The 21161-nt window shown below is 36.2% G+C and overlaps 1 protein-coding gene across 49 annotated transcripts in view; it reads left to right on the plus strand.

The window, feature by feature from the left end:
- The first annotated feature begins 1901 nt into the window (after nucleotides 1-1901).
- LOC127875237 (uncharacterized) overlaps nucleotides 1902-21161 on the plus strand; it is a 58896-nt gene continuing 39636 nt past the window's right edge. For all 49 annotated transcript variants that reach the window (XR_008047397.1, XR_008047400.1, XM_052420134.1 and 46 more), the window contains exon 1: nucleotides 1902-1991. The gene's annotated coding sequence lies outside the window, so the exon portion shown is untranslated. The remainder of the gene's footprint in view (nucleotides 1992-21161) is intronic.

Raw genomic sequence — 21161 nt, forward strand, 5'->3', positions numbered from 1 at the left:
GTAATCATCAATGCAATCAGTCATTCTATCATGCATAATATAATCACATTTAGAGCCTACACGACTATTAAAATCTCCAACTATATTAACATATCACAATGAGTCGTATAAATTAATATCTGATTCTAAAACGTCAAATATATCAACATTAAAAATATTGTACGCTGGGGAATCTTCACCCCATACGTAAACACCACAAACATAAGCATCTTTGTCCATATGAAAAACATTTTTTTCCAATTTAATCCATATAACAGTGTCCAAATAGTTACGAATAATTTCAACACCATTAGAAATAGAATCTTTTATATAGATAACAGTTCCACCACTCGCGCGCTTCGCGTTTCGATGCTAGAATTTTCTGTAGAAATTAAAAGATTTATAGCCGGGTATATCAACGACACTTGAGTCGGAAGTCCACGTTTCGTATAGAAAAATTATGTCATGTTTAGCAACAATATTAATAAAATCAACGCTGTCTCGTTTCAAAGCAGTAAGTCCATGTACGTTCCATGATAGTACGCGCAGCTCATCCCCGACGCACTCCTAGTCCCGAACTGGTTTCCCGTCGACAAACAGTGTGTCGTACGCAATCCATGCCTTTTTAACTTGGCTGCGGGCTTCCTTCATTCGTGGCACCAACTTTCTGCGTTTGTCGGACACTTCCTTTGGGAACTGCTCGTTCACGTAGAACGGGGTACCCTTGAGCTCGCTCCCCTGGTGTCGTACAAGCTCTCTCTCCTTAAACAGAGTAAACTTTGCCACAATACTCCTGGGTCTACTTTCACCTTCACGCTTAGGCCCCATTCTGTGCACTCTCTCCAATATTTGGTCACAGTGACCAATTTCTGGTCACAAGTGGAACGCCGCGGCTATATAAAGTGACCAAATTTTGGTCTAAAAAAGTAAGATTAACATTAGCAATAGTAACTTTGGTATTGAACCATTGAATTTTGAGACATAAGTAATAGCTTATACTAAGTTCTTTTAAATATGGAGTAATTGAACTATTAAATCTAACTTTAACTACCGTATTACGTTTAGAGGAGCATCATTGAATTTTTGACATCCATTGTTTTCTATTATTTGACTACGCTACTTTGTCAAGACTGTTAAATCCGATGAATATTAAGTTTTATTGAATGTATCGGAAGTATGCATTTTGTTTATCAGTACTCAGTTATAACCGTTTATTGTGAATAAACCCGTTGAACATTTTGTATCGGAATTGCGTTGTGAATTTATAGTACCACGGAACGCACAATACTACAAAAACGAAAGAAGAGCTAAATGTCTAAAAAAAAACTTAATTAATTAATTGGGGAAATTATTTGTGGATGCGGTGCCGTTTGATAAAAAATACACGGTTGACTAGAAGCCGATTCTTATCATCCGGGGATGACTAGAATCCGATTCATGTCACCCTGGGGTGACATAAACTTGATAAAGCCGATTGTAGTCACAAAGGGTGACTACCGTCGGCTTGAAGTCACCGCAGGGTGACATGAATCGGCTTTTAGTCACCCCCGGTTGACTTGCGGGCCTTTTCAGGTCGACAATGACACAATGAGCTCTAATTACATACATTCAATAACTGATACATGGGTTTCGCTGTTTTGATATATTCTGTTCTAAAATTTTGATACCTCACTGTCAATGGAAAACATCTTTTGTGTACATCATTGATTGGTTGTGAAATCATCAATTTTTCTTCCTTTTTTACCAGTAAACAATCTAGTTTATATCAATATGGTACGTCGGCATTATTATTTATAAATCCACAGTGAAATCTTTGTTTGATATATTATACATATGCCATTATTATTTGTGACCGGGTCGACTTTCTCCCGATTTGTTTAGTGTTTTATAACCCGTACTTATTATTTTAACATGATATTTTTGTGAGTGTAGTCACATGATCAAATCGGAGGGAAAAGCTGGCAGCCATTTACCTGTTCTATAAAAAAAACGAGTCCAAGTTCACTCTAGTGGTCAGTATTGGTTCTTGTGTTTGGATTTTATTGTATGTAATTGAAAAGGGTTGCAATGCATCGTTTTCATTGTATTTCGTTTGAGGTTTGAACCAGAGGCGCTCGATGTCAATGACAATGTTTTGTTAAGGTTCATGTAAACATAGCTAAAGAAACTTAAGCGTATGGTTATTACTGGTTGAGTCGTGGGTTCTGTTTGATTCGTGGGTAAAGAAATCGCCTGAAATCTCGCGATAGAATGTTCGCACATGATGCAGTTCGTTACGGAAAAATGTTTTGACACGGTCACCATTTTTTTCCGATCAAAAATGCGTCAAAAACAAGTAAATAGTGTAATTCATCACAACTTGATAGATCGGTATGAAATATTTCCCCATTTATGCATTGTTCATATAGTGTTTCAAAGTAACACAAAATCGTTTATTTAGAAGTATTTACCATGCTACATCGTCTGTTGACATTTTTTCACAAGAAATTAACCTTTCCTGCAAGGTCAGTTTAAAGGCTATTTATAGTATGCAAATCTTGAAATTCTGGGGGCAGGTATAAAACCCGGAAATATCCGGAAATCTTTATGGTAAAACCCGGAACCGATATAAATGGTTATAACTTCATTATTATTCGTCCGATATTAATTATAATGGTACCGTTGTAAAGAAGATCCTCTACAGATTCTAACCATATCAAAATATTTTATGGCAGGGTCGTAGTCGGCCTGTAAATCGCGGACAAAGTCGGCCTGTTTTAACGTTTTTTTTTACACACGCAAATGCCGAAAAGAAAACCCGGAACCGATATAAATGGTTATAACTTCATTATTATTCGTCCGATATTAATTATAATGGTACCGTTGTAAAGAAGATCCTCTACAAATTCTAACCATATCAAAATATTTTATGGCAGGGTCGTAGTCGGCCTGTAAATCGCGGACAAAGTCGGCCTGTTTTAACGTTTTTTTTTACACACGCAAATGCCGAGAAGAAAACCCGGAACCGATATAAATGGTTATAACTTCATTATTATTCGTCCGATATTAATTATAATGGTACCGTTGTAAAGAAGATCCTCTACAGATTCTAACCATATCAAAATATTTTACAGCAGAGTCGTAGTCGGCCTGTAAATCGCGGACAAAGTCGGCCTGTTTTAACGTTTTTTTTTACACACGCAAATGCCGAGAAGAAAACCCGGAACCGATATAAATGGTTATAACTTCATTATTATTCGTCCGATATTAATTATAATGGTACCGTTGTAAAGAAGATCCTCTACAGATTCTAACCATATCATAATATTTTATGGCAGGGTCGTAGTCGGCCTGTAAATCGCGGACAAAGTTGGCCTGTTTTAACGGTTTTTTTTACACACGCAAATGCCGTAAAGAAAACCCGGAACCGATATAAATGGTTATAACTTCATTATTATCCGTCCGATATTAATTATAATGGTACCGTTGTAAAGAAGATCCTCTACAGATTCTAACCATATCAAAATATTTTATGGCAGGGTCGTAGTCGGCCTGTAAATCGCGGACAAAGTCGGCCTGTTTTAACGGGTTTTTTTACACACGCAAATGCCGTAAAGAAAACCCGGAACCGATATAAATGGTTATAAATGCATTATTATTCGTCCGATATTAATTATAATGGTACCGTTGTAAAGACGATCCTCTACATTTTCTAACCATATGAAAATATTTTATGGCAGGATCGTAGTCGGCCTGTAAATCGCGGACAAAGTCGGCCTGTTTTAACGGGGTTTTTTTACACACGCAAATGCCGTAAAGAAATCCAGGAACCGATATAAATGGTTATAAATGCATTATTATTCGTCCAATATTAATTGTAATGGTACCGTTGTAAAGAAGTTCCTCTACAGTTTCTAATAATATATAAAATAGTTTATGGCAGGGTCAGAGTCGGCCTGTAAATCGCGGACAAAGTCGGCCTGTTTTAACGGGGGTTTGTTACACACGCAAATGCCGTAAAGAAAACCCTGAAAAGGAAAAAGGGAATTATAAAAACATTATTATTAATTCGATATTAATTATAATGGTATCGTTGCAAAGAAGAACCTCCACAGTTTCTAACCATGTTAAAATATTTTATGGCAGGGTCAGTGCCAACCTGTAAATCGCGGTCAAAATTGACCGAAAAATACCGTTTTGTTTTTGTACACAAAACAATGTCTTGAGGAAAACACGTAAAAGCTAAAAGGGGCTATAAAAGCATCCTTTTTCTAACCGACCATACATTTTTGGTACCGTTGTTATGGTTTTCTTCCACTGTTTCTAAATATGTAAAAAAAATTGTGAGAAAGCATAATATGAAATAAGGCGATGCATCAAAGCGAGCTCAATTAATCTGTAATAGAAGAAACCACGGACTCTAGATGACAATATACAATATACGCACCGTGAAGAAACTAACTCACAACTTATATACAGATAATATTTGAATTAAATCATTAAAGGCACTTCTAGCAGAAGAACCTGGAGTTCGTAAAGACTTTTATTAAAAAGTAAGGAAATGAACTTTCAATTATTACTTTAATCAGCAATTCAACAACAAACGGGCCATATTAAAGGGTTTCATGTGACCTAATGAACTGAACTGTTAGCCCAAAAACCCCGCCCAAAACAGATTGTCATACTATTCGTTGCCATCCTTGCAACCACAATTTACCTACGAAGGTCAGATCGGGATTCGAACCCGAAACCACCCATTAGCCATCTAAATAAGATATGATTCCGGCCTGGGTTGCTCTACCAATTAAGCTATTCTGACCTTTTGAAAAATATATGGGTAAACTGCAATTCTGTTGAATAGCATGATTAACTTGCTTAGAAAAACGTTTCCAAAGAATTACATGTACATTTCATTGAAATTGTTTTATGATTTAGAACGATATATTGGCAGTTTAAAAGGTCACACGAGGCAATGTTTGAAAAGCCCACAAAAGCTTTCGTTTGTAAAATGGTGATAATTTGCCGACCGTGTAGTTCATATAAACCCTTATTTTGCACAAATCGGGAAGAAACATTTATGGATCGAAAACCAACTGCAGATAAGAGCAACATAACAGTCCTTGTAACTAAGTAACTTTTTTGTTTTAAAATCGCACAAAAGCTGCTGTTTGTAAAATAGATAAAATCACCTTATGTCGGCACACATCTGAAGTATATATGGTTCGAATACCAACTGCGGATAAGAGCAACTAAACAGTCCGGGGCAATTGCACTTTACCGGTACGCACTATAACCCAAGCCCTTATAATTAGTGTTAAGTTGCGCAAATTTCGGAATCCATGATGGCAGCGTACCGGTAAAGTGCAATATAGCCAACATAAATAAGGAGTTAAAGCGGGACTGCACGATTTGTGTCAAATATGTTAATCAGCAATTAAACAACAAACAGGCCATATTAAACGGTTTCATGTGACTAGACGAACTGATGAACTGAACGGTTAGCCCAAAACCCCGCCGAAAACAAATTGTCACACTATCCGTTTCCAGCCTTGCAACCACAAGTTTATCTACGAAGTTCAGATCGGGATTCGAACCCGAACCCACCCATGAGCCATCTAATGATACCGGCCTGGGTTGCTCTACCAATTAAGCTATCTGACCTTTTGAAAAATATGTAGGTAAACTGCAATTCTGTATAATAGCATGAATGACTTGCTCAGCAAAAGTTTACAGTTATTCGCACATCCCTGCTCATAGCAAAACACAATTGACTAACATAAAATCTTTTTCCGTAAATTTCTAAATCTTTAATCGAAGCATCTTCATTCATTTTCAGAAGATAATGTTTTATTAATTTTGCATTGCCTTGTGGCTTTACATTTAAATTAGGAGATTTGTGACGTATATCGTGTGTGGTCATTTCAGTGACGAAAAAAACTAGTTTAACCTCAAAATATTTAACATACAGTCCACACAGGCTAAACAGGGTCGACACTCTTCGCTGTTATGACATTTTTCGTTTAAATGAAGTCTCTTCTTAGCAAAAATACCATTAAGGCGGAAAGTGTCGTCCCTCATAAGCCTGTGCGAACTGCACAGGCTAATCTGGGACGACACTGTACGCACATGCATTATGCCCAGTTTTCTCAGAATACGACACATAGTTTAAACGCATTTTCGATAGAATTAGCGACGACATATGAACGTGGTTTGTTTTTAACAGTTAATTATTTATTCAAAGCATCATCAAATGCAAAACGTATTTAGGATTGTTTGTTTGTCATGCATTATTGTAAACTTCGATAAGATTAAAAAAAGAGCATACATGTGTATGTGGTTAAAAAAAATTAAGATAAATTGAAAGAGAGCATAATGTGGATGTGCATTTCGTTTGACTCTCTGGATTTTAATGACAAGTCGGACGTGGCATTTTAGTTAACAGTAAAATATTTGTTAAAAATTCGAACGAGCCCAAAACGCATTTTGGATCTTGTGTTTGTCATGCATACTAGAAAACTTCCATAGGCATAAAATAACTCGCTTCTACGTGATCGCGGGTTTGTAAAAAAAAAATGGTCAGAATGGTTAGCGTTCGAAACAAACGTTATCAATAATGGTGTGGTTTAAATTAAATTTCGAAAAGGTGACGGCAGTACAAAAATGGTTGTGCATATCATTGTAAATATACCTTTAGACTTTTTTTCATTGTATATTCGGAGTCCAATGCAATCAATGACGATTTGTCCAGTATACTTATTGAATTATCTGTCTATTTGTAAATCCAGTATGAAATTTATCAAACCCATTTTGATACTTAAAATACTTTCAAATATATATGCATTTAAATACAAGCAAAGTTCGGATTTCAATACACATATCTATACTTAGATTCTCAAAACCATACCCATATCAGTAATTTTAGTCGAAAAACTCACCCCGTATTTTCGGCACATCCCTATATACCCGTATATAGGAAGTTATCCCCCCCCCCTTTTTCCGGGGCTGGATGTCGAAGGCATAAATTGCATTTTATTGGACGAGATAGATTAATTTGTTATAATGGAAATGACACCATAAAAGTAACTGTACTGGAGGATATCATTACATTATATCTAAATAGATATCATATTTATAAACATTAAGATATAATTGTTGTACCATAATCACATACCTTTATCTCAGTGCTTGTTCATCTCAAATTACCATGTGCAGTATGGACACAACCATTTTTCATCTTGGTTTGTCATTGTGTACCCAACACATCTTTTGTGAAACCATCTATTCATTTTGCATCTTTTATTGTCACATTCCACCATATCGCCAACTATATCAGGCAACTTACAAGCGCAAAAAATCTTAATAGAACAACTTTTTGCTACTTTACACGGCATTTTTGGCATTTTTTCTATTTTTGGAAATGTTGTAAAATGTTGTTTAGTAATACATTCTAATAAATGTGCTCTCATTCTTGGTATATCATATCTGATAATTGAAAAATCTACATCATAATTGTTGTGTAACACCTCAGTAAGATTGGCAATAGCAAAAACACCACAATCTGTGTAATTAGGTTGACGTTGTACGTCGGGTATTTGTACTTGTACACTGCGCTCTCCATTTTCATAGATTTGAGCGATTTGAATTGAAATACTACTGTTTAGAGTTCTTGGAGATTTTAAACTGTCCACCACAATAACATGTCGATCTTTCTGTGATTGGTATGATAATATCCAGTGATTACTGGCGTTGTAATGTATTTGGGCGGACGGGGGATTTTGTTTCGTTAAACGTTTATTTATATCCCAGGTACCTAAATCATGATTAAAGTACGGAGCAAGAAGTGTGTTCTGCATCCCACTGTCAAGCGCGAATTGTTCTTTTAGCATTTGCTGACATTTGTTTATTATTGGGTCGTTCAGCCACCCGGATGGATTTTTAACTAGCTCGATTGTATATGCCTAATTTTTCTAACACCCAACGACCAGAATTATTCAAAATGGTTTGATGCAAATGTCTGTCAAAATAGTTCTTAAATTCCTGGCTCCACTCTTGTTCTATTTTAGATTTATGGTCAGTGTAATCGTCTTCAGTTGCACATTTCATTAAGTCTTGCACATGTTTAGTGTACACGGAGAAATCATCACTTTTTGCATTAGTTTTCTTAAGCCAAGTAGTTACGTCTGTTCGTATGTGATTCCAGCAGTGAATAATTTGTATGTTGGGTAGCGAATTCTGAATTGCTAATTTTATTCCGGCCTCGCGATCACAAATTAGCGGAAAATGTGTTCTTTTTAAATTTGGAATATGTTCCTTTATAACACTGAAAAACCTTTCATGGAATTTTGCGTCTCGCCGTTCGTGCATCATGAATGCTACGGGCACTATTTTATTGCCTTCAAACAAAATATGTTGATATGACAGAACACTAACAAACAAGTGCCCCATTTTATAAGTTGTGTCATAAAACATTTTTAGGGGTGTATCGGAGTCGAACATTAGTAATTCATTGAATTCTGTCAGTATTTCTTCCAACCCCGATATGCACACCAGGGATGGAAAGACGTCAATTTGTTTGTTAAAATTTTCTAATTCTATTGAAATTTCACAGAGATTATATATTTCGTCGTTGCTATAACGTTTTTCACTTCTACTTTTGTATAAATGATTTTTTACCTGGCGAACGTTTCTTGCTGTTTTTACACCAAAATCTGTACCTTTCTCAGCTTTGCATTTCAATTCTTTGTCTATAAAATTAGCACTAACGGTTTCATCATCAGCACGTGACTTGATATGTTCAATAACAGAAGGATTTGTGCTTATAAACACCGTTTCCTTACTCTTAGAATTCCCATGTGCTAGTGGTGTATATATGGTGGGGTCTCCAAGGTAATGTATAATTGCAAATTTTCCATTTTCTAAGCGTTCGTATATATGCTTTTGAAAAGATTTTGAATGTTGGTTTTCGACTAATTTAATTTTGAAAAATGACTTAAACATCGTTGGTTTTTTCTTTGGAAAGCGTTTGCGACCGTCATTTACCCACATATATTTGTCCACGCGAACGTCTTTTTTCATTGCTAATGAGTCTAAAGCTACCACATATATATCCCCACCACTTATGTTGAAAGGCATGTCAGTTGATACCTTACCTTGCCCAGCCTCACAAGCACCCATTATGTCGTCAACACTCTGTGCAGACAATGGTTCCTTCTGGTTTGAATGTACTACTGCAGTACCCGCCCCCCACCGGACTGTCTTTTTCTACCGTGCGGAACTTTTGTAGCATCTTCAATCCATCGGACTATCTCATCAAGTTCGAGATGAGTATATGGAGAAGCGTGCTGCTCGTGTCGCGTCTCACCACCACCATCACCACCACCACCACCACCACCCCTTCTACCACCACCCCATCTACTACCACCCGTACTACCACCACCACCACCATCAACACCACCGCACACTACCGCCACCACCACCACCACCACCGCCACCACCATCACCACCCCTACCACCACCACCCCTACTACAACCACCACCACCACCACCACCACCACCCCTTCTACCACCACCCCCCCCTACCACCACCACCACCACCACCCACCACCACCACCACCACCACCACCACCACCACCGCCACCACCACCACCACCACCCCTACCACCACCACCACCACCCCACCACCACCACCACCACCACCACCACCCCACCACCACCACCACCCACCACCACCACCACCCACCACCACCACCACCACCACCACCACCCACCACCACCACCACCCACCACCACCACCCACACCATCACCCCACCACCACCACCATACCACCACCACCACCACCACCACCACCACCACCCACCACCACCCCACCCCCTACCACCACCACCACCACCACCACCACCACCACCACCACCACCACCACCACCACCACCACCACCACACCCCTACCACCACCCCCACCACCTACCACCACACACCACCACCACCACCACCACCCCTACCACCACCACCACCTACCACCACCACGCCACCACACCACCACCACCACCACCACCACCACCACCACCACCTACCACCACCACCACCCCCTACCACCACCATCACCGCCACCACCACCACCACCCCACCACCACCACCACCACCACCCACCACACCCCCACCACCACCACCACCACCACCCTACTACCACCACCAACACTACCACCCACCCCACCCCACCACCACCACCACCACCCTACCACACCACCCACTACCACCACCCTTCTACCACCACCCCACCACCACCCGTACTAAAGTCATAATCTTGATGCAATTTATATTTTTATGAACGTGTTTACACGAGCATTAATTTGTACCCGCGCTTTCGGTAAATCTAGTAACCGTTTATAGATATATAAATATATTTACGTAAAACAATGACACTGCGATAAGATGCACTAACGCGCATAATATAAAATGGTTTAAGAAATCAAGTATATTATGACCAGGTCGGAAATTAACTCATTAGCAATGGTTACCCACGCTTGATTTATAACTAACAGACCCTAAAAACAACGACAATATTTACATAGCTTACAATTAAAGACTATATCAGTTATAAATTATGTCAACCCTCCTGAACATCAACATACAACGGACAGTGAACGAGTACATGTATTTCATCCTCGATCTTATCTGTACAATGAAAACAAGTTCTGTTACATAGCTCATTATTTTCATTCCGGCCGGTCTCTAGCCTGACTACTGAACATACTAATATTCGCGAATAAACCTGAGTTCACAGAAATGAATGCTATTTACATTATTATTTCATGTTTCAAAATCAGTGTGCACTTAATCAACTAGATCTAATAATTAGCACTTACTCATTCGTACAATAACAAAAAATCTGTATAAATTAAGACTCGTTTCATGAAGACTGAAATCAAAATCATGATGAGAGCTCGAATATACGAATTTGAGTTTTTTAGTGAATTTTACTTTAAACGAGAACATTGCACTATGAATGCATACTAATTCGTTGATTTTGGACCAATTCGTACAAGTTTTTACCCGCAGCCTTGGAGCGTTCAAGTCTCTCTCTCTCTCTCTCTCTGGTGTTAAATGCAATATACGTTTACAATCTCATATTTTTGTGCAGTTATTTCAGCTTGTGGTTTTGTTTACAGTAGACGTTTAAAACGATTTTACTACTAGCGAAAGGCAAGTCAGTCTTTCGTTGATTTTTTTGTTCTAAAAAGTGCTTTCTGCAATGCGTGCTTATACTTTTGTAAGATACGCTAAAAAGAAGTACAATTCCTTTTACCAAAATATGAATCATTTTCTGCACACGTGAAATGCAAATTATTTCATTGCGAATGAGATGCTAATAGACTGATGTAATGACAGCGATGAATTTAAAGAATCTGTTTGTCTTACATGTACACTATACATGAAAGGAAGGTATCATTAATCTCGTTTATTTTATACATATTATTATGAAAAATTATTTCGTTAAAGGCATAGTCAAACGGAAAAACTTTTCATGGTTATTATAATATATCATTCCTTCACTAAAATGAATGATATATCTTTGGATAGTTGTCAATTTTGTGGTTTAAATTTGAAATGTCATAATATGTAACGTCTCTTACAGAGTATATTATATATACGATTTTGTAGTGACTGTCATGTTTTATACATAGCACACACAATGCACCCATATCCGATTTTTCGTCATTTAAAGTCAAAAGTTTCAATTGGTTGCATCAAAATATCACTCACTACAAGTTGGTTTTTAACTACTTCAAAAAATGAAAATGCCCCTTTAATTGACTATAGAGGATTTGACACCATTGAGTTAATGCTGTTAGTACAGATGACATAATAGTTTCAGATTTTAATTCGCACCGTTCGCTTAACTCAACGTTCAATGGCACGCGAACTTATTATTGTAACTAATGCAAGCTAAAAATAATATGTGAATATTTTCTAAAAAAAACACTATCCTGCGAAAATGGATCTTATTTAATTGTGGTTCCCTCTTATGTTGTCCGTCGACTTTAAGAATAATGTGTCAGTAATAAAAGTATTGTACATATTCACATGCTTTGTAATAAATGAAAGATGCAAATGTGTCCAATTCATCTTTTTCAGTGCGCTTAATGAAGCTTCTTTAATATCCAACTTAATTAGCGCCGTCTTTATTAAGGCTATGTCTATTTTAAGAACAGATTACGGGGCGCCTAGATTACAGTGAAGTTTATACTAATGTGCAACAATGATGTGGGTCCACTCTCGTTGTTTATTTTAAATGTACATAACAATTTGGCAATAAATGACATCAGTTATTTTCAGTAAATCCAATTTGTTCATAACAGTAGCCAGGTGCCTGAGATAGAGCTGATAAATAGGGATAACCACAGCGGGTGGCTAATACACAGTGTAGACTTCCCCTGTTTTATTATTGGAATTGTTTTTTTATCTGATTGGCATTTATGAAGTGTATTAATTCGGGTCTGTTGGCGATCATTTTATGTGCAAAACTGTGTTTCTTACATACTTTCAATCGTTATGCTTTTAAACACAATTTCATGAAACCATTTAATTAAATACATTGGCGCGTTGGAACATGAATTATAAATCAAGCTGAGTGGTATCAGTTTTTAAATCGCATAACTCGCTTAAATCAACGTTCAATATCACGCACGCTTAACAAAATTATAAAAACATCACGTGATTCATTATATTGGTTTAAAAAAGTATGTACACATATGATATGTATTGTTATATTTTGTTTTTGTTTTTAATCAACAAGAAAAAATAAAACATTGTCATATATATAACGCTTTACCTTTGCAAAATTCTACATTACATAAAGAAGTATCGTATTTGTTAAAGTGAACATGCTTGACATATTTATCATGCATTATTACAAGTAATATAGTGCACACGGAATTTGACCTTTAACTTTATGCAATCCACATTTTTAAGCGTCGTATTGTAACAGTAGCAGACAACAGGCATCAGGTTAATAAGAATAACTGATGTATTTATAGAACGTGAATAAAATCACCAAGTAACATGTTTTGAAATTACAAATAATAGTATAACATTATTCATCTATCAATGGTCATTAAAAGCTATGTTTAAAAGCAAATAATATCAAAATGTTTGCCGAAATAAACAATTGTGCTGTGTTTGTGTCACGCTCTATTGGTATTTAAGTCGGTCCATACAATCATCGAAAAGCACCGAAAGGCACTCAATTTCTCTATCTATATATGCAATATATCGTTTCTAGCGTGTGTTAACGGGTTTAATTAGTTATTAATGGTTATATGAATGTATGTCTATACTACATTTTGCCCAAAATTGGATTAATATCGGCAATATACCGACCGAATAGCAATTCATGTGAAGACCGAAAAGCAATCAATTTCTTGTATATAAATGAAAAATTGCGTTTCTATTGTGTGTAACGGATTAAATGAGTTATAAATGGTTATATTTTATGCATACTTATACTACCTTTTGTTTATTATGATGTATTTATGCCCAAAATTGGATAAATATCGGCAATATACCGCCCGAAAAGCACTTCATGTGACGACCGAAAAGCACTCAATTTCTCGCTATATATATGAAAACTTGCGTTTCTATTGTGTGTAAACGGACTAAATTAGTTATAAATGGTTATATTTCATGCATATTTATACTACCTTGTGTTTTTTATGATGTATTAATGCCCAAAATTGGATAAATGTCGGCAATATACCGACCGGAAAGCACTTCATGTGAAGACCGAAAAGCACTAGATTTCTCGCAATATATATGCAAAAATGCGTTTCTATTGTGTGTAAATGGACTAAATTAGATAAAAATGGTTATATTTCATGCATATTTATACTACCTTGTGTTTATTATGATGTATTAATGCCCCAAATTGGATAAATATCGGCAATATACCGACCGAAAAGCACTTCATGTGAAGACCGAAAAGCACTCCCGCGACAGCACAGAATCACCGAAAAGCACTCAATTTCTTCATATTTACATGAAAGTAAGCCATAAGTGCCGTTTATAATGGATTGAAAACATGTATGTATTAATTAAGTCATTAATCACTTCGTTAAATATTGATTTAAGTGTAAAGATCACGCACAATAGTATTTTTATTTGCAACCGAAAAGCACTATCGCGCCAGCATAGAATCACCGAAAAGCACTCAATTATTCTATATATACATGAAAGTAAACTATAAGGGCCGATTTTAATGGAGTGAAAAAATGTACATATTTATTTAGTCAATAATGACTTCGTTAAATGTTGATTTAAGTATAAAAATAAAAAAGGCAGTTCTTCTTTTCATTTGCATCAAATTAAAGGTTAAAGACCGAATGTTTAAAAAAAAACTGCTATTTTATGAATATATATCAAGCACGTACACTTAACCAAAAAATACGATATTTCTTTATTTAATGTAGAATTTTGAAAAAGTAAAGCGCTTTATACATAACAATGCTTCTTTCTGGTACTTCTTGAGTAAATAAACAACAATGTACAGCATATTATATTTGTACATAATTTATAAAAAGAACTATGCGCGTCCCATTGAACGTTGAGTTAAGCGAGAGTTGAGAATTAAATTACACATTCATTGTTTCATTATTTCTTTTTTAAATTGAAATGATTAAAAAATTAAGTCAGAAGACCAGCTTTTCTGCATTAAATGACCTTTAACAAAACGCCATCAGACCCGAATGAATACACGTCATTTATTCCAAGCAGGTAAATAACAAATACTATAATAAAACAGGGGAAGTCTACACTGTGTATAAGCAACCTGCTGTGGTTATCGTATCAGCTCAATACACAGGAACATGGTCATAATGGCTACTGTACTGGAAAAATTGGATTTACAGTCAAAATAACCAATTTTTTTTAAGTCTACACTGTGTATTAGCAACTTGCTGTGGTGATCTTATCAGCTCAATAGACAGGAACATTGCTACTGTACGGAAAAAAAATGGATTTACAGCCAAAATAACTGATTTCATTTATTGCTGAAGTGGTGTGTATTTAAATTAACAACGAGCATTGATCCACCTCACCGTTGCACATTATATTAAATTAATTAATTTAATGAACTAATTAAAGGCGGCGCTAATAAAGTGTGAAGGTGGAAATTAAGAAATAAGATATATTTTCGCATGACACTGAATACACACGATACATGGATAAAATATAAATAAGACACATTTGAATCTTTCATTTCTCCAACAAAATAGCACGTAGTCACATATATAAGATAGCTTAAAGACCAGAAAACAATATAAGTTAGACACATTTGCATCTTACATATCTGAAAAAAAAAACAAACATGTGAATCTAAAGCAATACATTTATTACTGACACTACCTATTCTATATGTCGGCGGACAGCATAAGTTCAAAGAAGGAACCACAATTAAATATGATCCATTTTCGAATGATAATGATTGTATAGCAAGAAGTCATATATTAATTCTAGCTAAACTTGCATTAGTTAAAATAATTGTGTTCATTAAGTTCACATCAATCTGTTCTGTAAAAAGAGATAGAACAGATTAAAGACGGCGCTAATAAAGTGTGAAAGTGCGCGTGCCTTTGAACGTTGAGTTAAGCGAGAGGTGCGAATGAAATTACACATAATTTAAAACTGATACTATTGTGTCACCTTGCATTGTGCTAACATCAATAACTCAAAAGTGTCTCGATGCTCGCGCAATAAATGGTTTTAATGGAACCATTAAAATCGCTATTATTAATACAAAGCACATTAACTAAAATTCATGCTGCAATTTCTATTTAAGAGTTTCACGTCAATTAGAAAAACTTAAAACATTTACATCAATTTACGTATAAGATGATAAACAGCATGAAGTGCTTTTCGGTTGGTACATTGCCGATATGAGGCAATATCTTGATATTGAGTGTATTTTCGGTGCTTTTCGGTGCTATTCGATGCTTTTCGGTACTTTGCGGTGATTGTATGCACCCGTAAATAACTATGTATAGACATCGTGAACAATACATAGTGAGCAATCTACCCATATATATTTTGATATGGTTAGAATCTGTAGAGGATCTTCTTAAAAAACCCTTTAAAACAGGCCGACTTTGTCCGCGATTTACAAGCCGACTACGACCCTGCCATAAAATGTTTGGATATGGTTAGAATCTGTAGAGGATCTTCTTTACAACGGTACCATTATAATTAATTTCGGATGAATAATAATGAAGTTATAACCATTTATATCGGTTCCGGGTTTTCTTTTCGGCATTTGCGTGTGTAAAAAAAACCCGTTAAAACAGGCCGACTTTGTCCGCGATTTACAGGCCGACTACGACCCTGCCATAAAATATTTTGATATGGCTAGAATCTGTAGAGGATCTTCTTTACAACGGTACCATTATAATTAATATCGGACGAATAATAATGAAGTTATAACCATTTATATCGGTTCCGGGTTTTCTTCTCGGCATTTGCATGTGTAAAAAAAACCGTTAAAACAGGCCGACTTTGTCCGCGATTTACAGGCCGACTACGACCCTGCCATAAAATATTTTGATATGGTTAGAATCTGTAGAGGATCTTCTTTACAACGGTACCATTAAAATTAATATCGGACGAATAATAATGAAGTAATAACCATTTATATCGGTTCCGGGTTTTCTTTTCGGCATTTGCGTGTGTAAAAAAAAACGTTAAAACAGGCCGACTTTGGGCGGCCCCCGACTTTGTCCGCGATTTACAGGCCGACTACGACCCTGCCATAAAATATTTTGATATGGTTAGAATCTGTAGAGGATCTTCTTTACAACGGTACCATTATAATTAATATCGAACGAATAATAATGAAGTTATAACCATTTATATCGGTTCCGGGTTTTCTTCTCGGCATTTGCATGTGTAAAAAAAACGTTAAAACAGGCCGACTTTGACCGCGATTTACAGGCCGACTACGACCCTGCCATAAAATATTTTGATATGGTTAGAATCTGTAGAGGATCTTCTTTACAACGGTACCATTATAATTAATATCGAACGAATAATAATGAAGTTATAACCATTTATATCGGTTCCGGGTTTTCTTCTCGGCATTTGCATGTGTAAAAAAAAACGTTAAAACAGGCCGACTTTGACCGCGATTTACAGGCCGACTACGACCCTGCCATAAAATATTTTGATATGGTTAGAATCTGTAGAGGATCTTCTTTACAACGGTACCATTATAATTAATATCGGACGAATAATAATGAAGTAATAACCATTTATATCGGTTCCGGGTTTTCTTTTCGGCATTTGCGTGTGTAAAAAAAAACGTTAAAACAGGCCGACTTTGGGCGGCCCCCGACTTTGTCCGCGATTTACAGGCCGACTACGACCCTGCCATAAAATATTTTGATATGGTTAGAATCTGTAGAGGATCTTCTTTACAACGGTACCATTATAATTAATATCGAACGAATAATAATGAAGTTATAACCATTTATATCGGTTCCGGGTTTTCTTCTCGGCATTTGCATGTGTAAAAAAAACGTTAAAACAGGCCGACTTTGACCGCGATTTACAGGCCGACTACGACCCTGCCATAAAATATTTTGATATGGTTAGAATCTGTAGAGGATCTTCTTTACAACGGTACCATTATAATTAATATCGGACGAATAATAATGAAGTTATAACCATTTATATCGGTTCCGGGTTTTACCTAAAAGATTTCCGGGTTTTCCGGATATTTCCGGGTTTTATACCTCGCCAAATTCTGGCAGCCAATCAGAACCCACGAATTAACCAGAAGCTTATTTTCATGATGGTAGTTTGACACTATCAACACAGTCGATTATTTTGATGATAAAAGACGATAAACATTTGGAAAAAAGCAACAAATCTTAAAGAAGAAAGGTTAATTATCATTTTCATAATGAGTCATGGTCATATATTTATAAAATATTTGTAATGTAACAACTTTATGAAAATTACCCACGCAGTGATTTTTTTTGCTTTAATTTGTTACAGCCTGTGCCTTTTGAATTGGGAAAATTAGCGCGATAAACCGTGAAATTGGGAAAAATAGCACGATAAACCATGAAATTGGGAAAAATGAAGCATTAATAATAGGATTATAAGTAACAGAAGTGATATTGTTTTTAAGTGCATGTTCAGGGAGTTTTCTAGAAAAGTAGTCTGGTCAAATTGTTGTTTTTTTTAATCAATAAAAGTGGCAAGTTTGGGAATGAATTATGGACAAAAATGACTAAATTCAAGTTATATATTTTGTAAGATGTTTAAAAAATAAAGTTGAGACCTAGATTTAAGAAATCATAATTAAGTTATATGAGACTTCTTTCTTAAAAAAAAAAAAAAAAAAATTTTTTTTTTTTTTTTTTGAAGTTGGGCTTTTTTTGGGGAAATTTTGGTCAGAATTTTGGGAAAAAACGTGTATTTTTGCGATTGGGAAGCAGCCGAAATTCGGCTGTAAATTTAAGCAAAAAAAATCACTGCCACGACTCAACCAGACTATAGCATACAGTTTATATAGTATTGACAGACCTGTACGCTGAAGCTAACCCCGTATCAACCAGAGTCGTAACATATTTATGTCACGCTATAAATCAAAGAAAGCTCATTTTCTTGGATACATTTCTACATATATTGGTGAATTAATATAAATTACTGCATCGGGGAATATCTTAAGGTTCAAATGTTTCGAATGCATCTTACAATAGAATAAAATAACTCTAATCAGTCTGAAATTCACAATTTTGACGCCATTGTCGCTTTGTCACGTGACGAGTTTTCATTTGGATACTTTCGGATCGACCTTGACATTTTATGCTGAAATGGTAGACAGTCTTTCGTTTTCTGAAATCTATTATTTGTGATTAACAAATTACTTCTGGTGGATTATAAGACTGATTTCAGTGTGAATCAGGTACTTTAAAATAATATTCACGTTGAGTTTGTATTTACATTACAATTTGTTTACAAAACAAGCAAGAATAATCTTAAATACCGAAAAATGTCATTCTGAATTTGAAAACACCTGAGCACATGGTATGTTACTTAAAATAGAAATAACGTAATATGACCGTGAAATCTCGGGAGATTCGCATTTCAATGAATACGTTACATCGCTGTTTTTCTCGATATGTAAGAGCAAAATAGATAATTTTTTAATGTTTAAGATAGTATTTTGGGAAAGAATATATCATTTAAATGTGAAGAATGTCAATCTTTCCGATCAAGTGGTTGATTTGGACCAATAACTGCATTTAAAAGCTGTTTTGAACCGGTCTTTGTTAACTGTCAACTTTTCGGGAATTTCTGGTTGACTTTCCTAATGGGGTTGGTCCATAACTATAAAGTCATGCCAGTCAAAAATCTTAAAAAGCGACATTTCAAGTTATAGTAGCCAGAACTATGTAAACAGTAAAGTGTAAAAAGGCTTATTTTTCACATAGGAATAGTTCAATAAATATTATGGCAAATACTTCAATTTATATGTCAACAGGCTTGTAAATACTTGTAGAACAGAAAAGTAAATGCTAATAAAAAAAATATTATGCAAAATGTTGCTTTTGAAGAATTATACAGTGCATGCATGAAATTATCAAAATAACAAACGGAGTTAAATTGAACAAATTCCTTTGGTCAAAATATTGTATACACTTAATGTTAGGTACTACAAATGAAAAGTCCACACAACACACACCAACAATCCTAAACTAGAAATGGCGCGGCAGAGGCCGACGCGTATCCCCACGCCGAATGTTTGACCTAGGTGTGCCCCAGGGTTGGTAATGGGGCCATGCATAGCTGAGATTGACCGTATTGTCATAAGAGAAGTTCATCATCAATTAGAAGTGAATTGGTGTAGAAATGAAGAAGAAGTTATAGTAAAAGGCAATTTTGGGTGGGTGTGACATATGTGGGCAGGGCGCCCCAGGGTTGGTAATTGTGCCATGCATAGTTGAGATTGACCGTATTGTCATAAGAGAAGTTCAGTATCAATTTGAAGTGAATCGGTGTAGAAATGAAGAAATTATAGTAAAAGGCAATTTTGGGCGGGTGTGGTCTATGTGGGCGGGGCCCCAGGGTTGGTAATGGGGCCATGCATAGTTGAGATTGACTGTATTGTCATAAGAGAAGTTCAATATCAATTTGAAGTGAATCGGTGTAGAAATGAAGAAATTATAGTAAAGGCAATTTTGGGTGGGTGTGGTCTATGTGGGCGGGGCCCCAGGGTTGGTTATGGGGCCATGCATAGTTGAGATTGGCCCTAATGTCATAAGAGAAGTTCAGTATCAATTTGAAGTGAATCCGTGTAGAAATGAAAAAATTATAGTAAATGGAATTTTTTGGTGGGTGTGGCCTATGTGGGCGGGCGCCCCAGGGTTAGGATTGGGGCCATGCATAGTTGAGATTGACCCTAATGTTATAACAAAAGTTCAGTATCAATTTGAAGTGAATCCGTGTAGAAATGAAAAAATTATAGTAAATGGAAATTTTTGGTGGGTGTGGCCTATGTGGGCGGGGCGCCCCAGGGTTGGGAATGGGGCCATGCATGGTTGAGATTGACCGTATTGTCATAAGAGAGGTCCAGTATCAATTTGAAGTGAATCGGTGTAGAAATAAAGAAGTAAATGTAAAATAACCTAAAAAATGAGTGATAATTTCTGACGCGGCCCCACCCCAACCGCTATAACTTTTGACCCAGGGGTCAGATCAAAATTCCAAATAGTGCAGGGTCGCACATATGCTCATAGCTACCATGTGTGTAAGTTTCAAGGTTCTAGTGCTTTTAGTGTAGGAGGAGATAGTGGCCAGGACGGACAGACAGACGGACGGACGGCGGAGATAACCACAATATCCCCACCTTTTTTTCAAAAAGCGTGGGGATAAATATCCAAAAGAAAAACATCAAAGAATGTCAAAAGTTAACAAAATAATTGGGAAACTACTTTTAGTATGGTGGACTTTCCAGTGAACCTTTATTGTCAAATTTACTTATTTACTCGCAATACAGTACTCATTATAGTCACGAAATGACACTAATACAAAAAATAAACTATATTACCAAAAGTCATAAACGTGTATTGTTAATTTGAAATATATAAGACTCGGAAAGACGACTAATTTGCTACCTCAAAACAAATTACAACATGTTTATGTCACTGCT

This window comes from Dreissena polymorpha, chromosome 1 (genome assembly GCF_020536995.1).
Source record: "Dreissena polymorpha isolate Duluth1 chromosome 1, UMN_Dpol_1.0, whole genome shotgun sequence".
Taxonomy (NCBI): domain Eukaryota; kingdom Metazoa; phylum Mollusca; class Bivalvia; order Myida; family Dreissenidae; genus Dreissena; species Dreissena polymorpha.